The following is a 7,808-nucleotide window of genomic DNA, read 5'->3' on the forward strand; positions in this document are numbered from 1 at the left end:
TGACAATTACTCGGTGAAGTTGCATTTCTGATGCCGGGGACCTGACACCATCAATAGGCAGCGTCACCCCCTGAGCTATTCCAATGATCAGCCCTGGGTACCAATGCTGAGTGCTCGGCGGTTCTGCAGAGCAAACCACAAAGTCTCCCATCAGGCTCCCAGAAAATCCATCTGCACAACTGCCTGGATAGTTTTTCCCTGCCTGCCACTCAAATTAGCAGGAGTTTGATGCGGTGCCCGGCTCCTATGGGAGCTGGCTTGGCAGCTGGGGGAGCCACGGGGGAGACCTGCCTCCCTTCCCAGTGGCAGAGCTCGCCGTGGAGATGCTGACCACTCAGCTCATCCTGATTCCTAAAATAATCCCTGAGGTGGAAGGGGAAGAGCTGGGGTGGGGGTTTTGGGGAAAGCGTGTTGGTTTTTTGGTGTGTTGCTGACTGGGGAGGATATTTTCTGCTTTAAAAAGCAGTCCTTTAACGTTGTTTGCCTTTCCAGAAGTCTTTCACGTGGGGGAAACACGAGAGAGTTTAGACCAGCTCCTCGTTCTCTTGCAGAAATTGGTGGTTGCCCTGCAGTGTGTTACGGTACCTTCTGTGCACAACTGTTCTACTCGCCATCAGTTGGGAAGTTGGTGCATTATTATTACCATCAAATTTCCACTTTCTCTGTGTGGGCGAGATGCTGGTGGCCAGCACGGTGCAGTACGCGTGTCTGCGGGGGGATGCAGTCACATCCTTTTCCTGTGCAGCCACCCCTCCTCAACATCCCTGTCTTCTGCGGGAGAGACAGACCACGCTCCAGCTCCCATCCCTCTGGGGCTAGGTAAGGGGCAGAAGCCTTGCAGGGCTTGAATTGGATTCAGAGAAAAGAAACCACAGGTACAGGGCAACAACAAAAAAATCCTTCAGGCGAGGTGATGAAGATCCCAGGAAAGTAAATAGAGAAAGTCCTGAGGAAAAAGCAAGATGCTAATAAAGTAAATGAAACCTGTGACAGGCAAGCAGGGACGGAAGGGAGAGGGGCAAGGCAGATGTCTTCCCATCCTCCAAGCAAGGCCTGGTCTGTGTGTGTTTCTGCTGGCTGCCTGCCTGTCTGAAAACCTGGCCCTGTCTGGCGCTTTTTTTTTAATTCTTGTTTTTGAATGTCTAAGTCGAAGCGCAGCAGAATGAGGCTCACCTAGACCATTACTACCGATGCGACTGTCCGCCCCCGGGGTGAGTGTTGACCGGGAGGAGGGGAGCCTTGTTTTCCACTTGCGTGCCCAGGGTGGGCTTGCTAACATCACCCTTCTTGCGCTTGGTTCTCGGTTTCGGCGTTACTGCCCCATTTCTGTGTTAGTCCCGAGTTCTGACACTTGTGGGTCAGGAAGGGTCTCTCCCTAGATGTCCCCCGAGTACATCTCACCGGGGTTTTCTGTGTGGTCCGTGGGGCTGCCGAGTGCCGCGGAGGTGCAGAGCACAGATAGAAGCCACGAGAACTGTTGCATCCGCCTCCTCCGTTCGGATGACACAAATCACCCACACTTCCTCCCTGGGACCGTGCCAGGTGGCTTGTTCTCACTGAAGCTTTCCAGGTCTCCAGTCTTCAAACGTTCGCGTGGTTTGAATAATGCATAAAGTTCCAGCGCTTGCTGGAGTCAAATATTCTCCTCTAGCACCTTGGATCTTTAAAAAACCCAAGGCTTAATACATTTTTACTTGAAAAACATTCCCCTTGCCCTTTGTGCAACCTGTTTCCCCTTTCTAACCCGTCACGCTTTCTACAAGCCTTGCATCTTCCTAAATACACACTTGCCACAGGGGCTGCCTGCCCATTTGCGCAAGGATCTTGTCGTTTCCTGGTGCCTTTGATACTGAGAAGGGCAACTTTTCCTTTGCCCAGAAAGGCAGCAGCCTCAGGGGCTGTATCAGGCCACAATTAATAGATTCAGTCAAGCTGTAAGAGGATTCTGCCCCTCTGGGGCCGGTCACCGTTCTCTTCCCCTCGTCCCCTGCTCATCACACCCGTGAAGTGTTTTCCCTGGTGCCTGGGGGGTCGCTGGGTGGCAAAACGGGGAACGTGTCGGGTCTGCTGCGAGGGGAGTGCTTGCCTAGACGGGCTGCGTCAGCTCAGGAACGTCTTCCCCTGCCCTGGGGCCTGCAGGGCAGAAGGGAGCTGGGGTGCGGTGCTGCCTAAACGTTCGAGATAAATCCTGGGGTGTTTCATGGTAAAGCAGGAGTCTCTTGTGCGATCCTGGGGCTTGATGGGCTTCTCTTGCCACAAACCAGGGGGAACTCTCATCCCCCCGTAGTGCAGTGACCTCCTCGCAGTAGGAGCTGAAGGTGCTGCTGGCAGGGCCCGGATGACTCGGCACGTGCAGGGGGAGGAGATGTAGAGAGAGGACAGACTGGCCACCAGCTCTGCGAGGGGCCTGCCGGAGGCCCGTGCCGGGCAGCGGGATCTTTGCAGGCAGGCGGTACGGCAGATACTCTGGGAGAGCACGTCCTGCCAGTCCGAACTGCAGAGTGCAGACATACTGTCTGACGTCAAGGGTGTCTGTCTGGAGGCTGCTGACTGACTTTGGCCCACTGGTGCAAGGAAGGATCAGAACTTGAAGGATGAAGATGCTCGTGATGGAGTTGAGGTGACTTTAATTTGCGTTAAGCCTTCCCTGTCTTGCTGCAGGACATCTCATACCCTATGGAATGGATGCTTCCTGCAGGCTGCAGCCTCACCCTGTGCTCTGCCGGACTCAGGATGGGCGATGGCGTGGGGGTGCAGTTAGCTCACCCCACCGGACAAACCCGTTCCAGCTGCCTGTCCGCAGAGCGCTACTGCGTGTGCCCAGCGGCAACGCTGGGGCCTGCAGCCCCCGCGCTGATGCAGGCGGTGAGGGATCCCCGGCCAGGCTTCTTCAGCACACCCTACCCCTTCCCGACAGCGTTAAGGCAGAACGCTGCGTTTCTGATCCCCGTTTCTGAGGGCTCGAGCTGGTGAGAGCTCAACCAACAATGTTCCAGTATCTGAAGGGGCTACAAGGGTGCTGGGAGAGGACTTTTTACAAGAGCCTGTAGTGACAGAATAAGGGGTAACGGGTACAAATTGAAATCAGGGAGGTTTAGATTAGATGTCAGGAAGAAGTTCTTCCCAGAGAGGGTGCTGAGGCACTGGAACAGGTTGCCCAGAGAAGCTGTGGATGGCCCATCCCTGGGAGTGTCCAAGGCCAGGCTGGATGAGGCTTGGAGCAACCTGGTCTAGTGGAAGGTGTCCCTGCCCATGGCAGGGGGGTTGGAACTGGATGATCTTTAAGGTCCCTTCCAACCCTAACCATTCTGTGATTCTATGATTCTATGTTGGCCAGCGCACGGCAGGGAAGCTGCGACTGGGTGGGAAGACGGGGCTGGCTGGTAGCAGGGAAAGCTGGAATGTTTGGGCTGCTTGGGAGATGCCAAGAGCCCAAGTTACAGCTTGGAAGAAGAGCTGTGTTGCAGGCTGAAGTGACTTGTTTACATGGAGCCCTTTGGTGCCAACTGTGCCCCCGAAGTGGCCCGAGGACTGTGTCCCACTGCTTGGGTGCACCCGACAGGAGCAAACAAACCCCTCAGGAAAGGGAGATGGAGCGAGTGCGGAGGGGTAGGTGAGTGGTGGTGTGGTGCCTGACGCAGGGCTGGATCGAAGCTTTTGTGCAGGTGAAGGGGTAGGACTGTGCCGTTGCCGTCCTTCCCACAGGAGGTGTGGGACGGAGGAGTGAGAGGGGCCCGGGCAGCGCTGGGGCAGCTCGCTCCTGCTGTCCCTGGAGGATAAGAGCAGGGAGAACTGCTTTTCCCCATCCATTCTGGTTGTTGCTGTTGGCCTCCGCATCACAAATCCTCCTTGGTCTGTGACCCCGGCGACAGATGCTTTGCTGTCTGTGAGAGCCGCTCTGGACTGATGGCAGGCTGCTCTCGCACCAAGCACTGCTTTTGCCCCAGGAATGCTGATCTGGGGGATTTGTGTGACACCCCCCTCTGCGCCCCCTTTATTCTTGTGCCATTCTGCCAAGCCCTGCTCGCGGGGGGGGCACCAGAAGCCTCCTCATTTGCGGGGCTTTGGGCCTGCAGGTCCCTCAACAGAGACAGAAGGGTATCGGCTGTCCTGCTGCTCTGCTTGGACCCAGGGGGAAGGAGTCAGCCTGGAGCAGATGCTCAGCCCCTGATTAACGGGAAGGAGAGAAGCCAAATCCTGGCCAGTGCCCAGCCCCATGCCGGGAAGCGAGGAGCAACACGTCACTGCCGCAGCTTGGGACCCTCGTGTTTGCATAAGCTGCGCTCCGACAGATGCTGGACCTGGTGCTGTGACTGGGGGGGGACTTCCTGAGTTTTCTGACAATCTCACCTTGCTGCTTGGAGGAAAAGGGACAGGCTGAGTGTTGCATCTTCCTGGCTTTTCCAATACCGGTTGCTGCTTCTGGATGAATTTTCTAGTGCTGAAGCCAACGTTGTGGCGTTCCTCATGAGCCCTTGAGCAGCTGATAGCCGCTCTGGAGAGAGGCAGGGATCTGCCCAGGTCTGCAGTTGGCTTTTCAGTTTGGATGCTGGGGGGTTAGCAGCACGCCAGCCTTGCTTGGCTCCCACACCGCAGCTCCGGGGAGACAAGCGGAGCTCCTGGGGAGCCGGCGGGAGCGCTGCGGGAGCATGGAGCGTGGTGTCCAGCCGCTTTTAAAATGAAAAAATGGAAAAAATCCATCCACCCTTGGATACCAGGAGTTGGAAAACTGAACAGAAACTACTAGAACGGAATATAATCCTTCTAAATGGTCAAAAAAAAGTTGGTTTTTAGTAGCAAATGTGGTTTAACAGCGCTACCTGGTGGAAGCACTTCTAGGAAAATCGGGTTTATGCCAAAGGTTTTACCCAGCCTTGGACACACTCTGAAGTTTAGATGCGTCTTCCTCCCCTCTCCCCAGCCTGCTCCATCCCAGCCGGGAGGGTGCTACTCAGGACTGTCTTTGGCTGTGTTTTTCATCCCCTTAAAGCAGCGGGGGGAGAAATAAGGGTGTGCAGTTGGGAAATGCTCTCAGCATTGCTGGTACACACCGAGCCCCGTCTCAACGTGTGACAAAACACCCAGCCGCTGAGGTCCATGCTTTGAGCGTCCCTTTACTACGGAGATGCCCTTGTTGGCCGTTCTGATGCATTTCAGCCCAAGCCAAGCGTGGCAGTGGCACATCAGTTCTTGGGGATGCTCCTTCAAGCGGTGGGTTTGTATCTCTGCTTCTCCCTTAGCCGCCTCGGTGTTTTGGGCGAGATGTAATCATTGCACTGATTGTCCCAAGGACAACTGTTACCGTGCAGACAATTCATTGACATGCTGCAAACCTTTTTTTTTTTTTAAGGTGCAAATCTGCTGGATTTGCTGAGATTTGTTTGCCAAGTCATCCCAGTGGTACCCTGCTCTTGGACCCAAGGCCAACTTGAGTGCTCATGGCATCAACAGAGGATTTCATCAGGCACATAGGAGTGGGGTAAAACAAGGGGCTGGGGGGGTGGTCATACAGAGCTCTGAAAGCCTCAGATTCTTGTCCTGCTCTGGATGCCGAACGGTGTGTCTGACCGTGCTGAGCAGCAGCAAAGCCTGATGCTGCTGCGTTTTGCACATCTGTGCATCCAGATGTAGCAGGGTACTGGCTTTGCAAGGTCACCCTGCCCGGGCTGTCGGGCTCGGAGCCGCAGGAATTCCTGGGGCCAAGCAGAGGTTGAAGGACAGAGAAGGGGTGGAGTGCTCAGCTGGGGGGTGGGACCCGTCTTACGAGGACGAGCTTAGCTGGAGAGGCTGAACGCGTGTTAACGTGCAGACCTGGGCTGTAAAGTGAGGAGTTGGGAGTGGGAGAGCCCAGGATTTCAACAGATCTCGTACCCGACAGCCCCCTGCACTCACATAAGGCTGACGGGGAGGTACGTGGCCGCAGGAACACCGTGGGAGATGTCTCCTATGTGGAGAACGGGGCTGGCCTCTCCTCCAAAGACTGGGTTTATCGCTGGCAGCAGTTTATTGGTCCTTACAGTGTTCAAGGAAGCTAGTATCATGTTTTTAATCATGTTGTTGCTATTAATTATCTATGAGCAACATGCCCAGAGTCCCCCGCCAGCCAGCTCCAAGGCCCAGGGTGGCCTGTGCCATCTGTTCATCCCGACTCAACCCGCCCCGTGCCTTCTGTGCAAGGGCCAAGCTCTTCCTCCTTGGGCCGTCCTGCTGGGTGAGGAGAAAGCGAGGTCGGTTTGGTTTTCCACGACCGTCACGCACGGGGGAATGTGAATGGACAGGCGCTGGCACGGGCTGAAGGTGAGCAATTTTGCCATAAATAGCCTTGGCATACGAGTACAAAGTCACCTCCTCCTTTGGCTCTGGAGGTGCCTGCCAGCCTCCCTCCAAAGCACGGCTCCAAGCTGCCTTTCCCCGTGGGTGGTTTTTTTAAAAATATACCATTGATCAATGAAGAGGAGACAAAAATACACACAAACAGAGCAGTTTTTAACCTGGCTTGATTAATGCTGTCAAGTTGTACATCTGAGTGTGAGCTCAGTGGGACTGCTGCTTTTGTTTTAATACCACAAGACACCTCAGTCTGGATTGTTGCATTACAGTACAAATAAAAAACAAACAAAACCACATCTGCATCATACAAGGTGAGAAGAATATGAGAATTCTAAGTATTTACAGAGAAGGGCAAGTGGGGGAACCACAAAAAGTATTTACATAAAAATACATGAGCTTGTCGGCATATACATTTTACACCAGTTCACAAAAAAAAAAAGACACTATATAAATTAAAGTGAAGGGAACTCCAAAGGTAACCCAAGACTTTCTGGGATGTTTCTCTTATGCGGCTCAGGCAAAGAAAAGAAATCAAGTCTTCTACAGCAGGAACGTGAACTGCAAACCAACCCTTTTCTCCCCCCCCTGCACCGGATGAGGCAAGGCTGCACACAAACGGGAGGTTTGCTGAAGCCAGGCCCTGGGATTCCTACGCCGCCTCCGACGGAAGCAAGGAGAACTGTTTCCCACCCAGCTCTCCCGACGTACCCGAACAGCAGAGCGTGTGGTCCACTCCCTTTCTGGGGTTAAGGAGGAACTCCGTGTTTTCAGGGGGGTTTTGGTTTTGTGTAGCTAATTACTACCACTGTGCAATCCCTTCTGACACCCCCCCCCCACCACCCTTCAAACGATGGGCGTAAAAGGAGCAGCTCTGGAAAGACATAGGCACACAGTTGGGGGGGGTTGTCATGTGCATATGGATTTCACCTGATAAGACTGTTTAAAAATCAGAAATTAATGCTTTACTTAAGAATTCCTAGGGTCTGGGGCCTTCTCATCCAACATCTGCGCTCCCCCTTCGCCAAGGAAGGCTGCACGTTCCGTGGAAATCCAGAGTTGGAATACACCGCTGGACCCCAACTCTTGCGCCCACCGGGGAGGAACTCTGCCACAAACTTCGGAAGCGGCAGTTGAAGACGGAAGTGGCAGTTTAAGACCGAGGTAAGTGTGGCAAGTCCAAGAACGCAGCTGCTCATCGCCTCCCTGGAGCCAGGATTAGGCAATGAATTCCTTCCTCCGAGAACGGGGCTGGCGACAGCCAAGAACGGAGCTACCAACTCACCTCCAGACCGGCCGGTGTCGCCCCCTCTCCTCGGGCTGCACCCAATGCCCTGCCTACCCTCACGAGGGTGCCTGGGAGGACAGAGCTGGGTGTTTTACCGTCACTCAGTTCCCGGGGAGGTGAAACTCCTCAAGGCCGCGGGCTAAGCACAGTGCGAGGGCAGAACTGCATCGCTCCCGATATGGCTTTGGGGGGG

The sequence above is a fragment of the Eurypyga helias genome, unplaced genomic scaffold, assembly GCF_000690775.1.
Source record: "Eurypyga helias isolate BGI_N326 unplaced genomic scaffold, ASM69077v1 scaffold22901, whole genome shotgun sequence".
Classification (NCBI taxonomy): Eukaryota; Metazoa; Chordata; class Aves; order Eurypygiformes; family Eurypygidae; genus Eurypyga; species Eurypyga helias.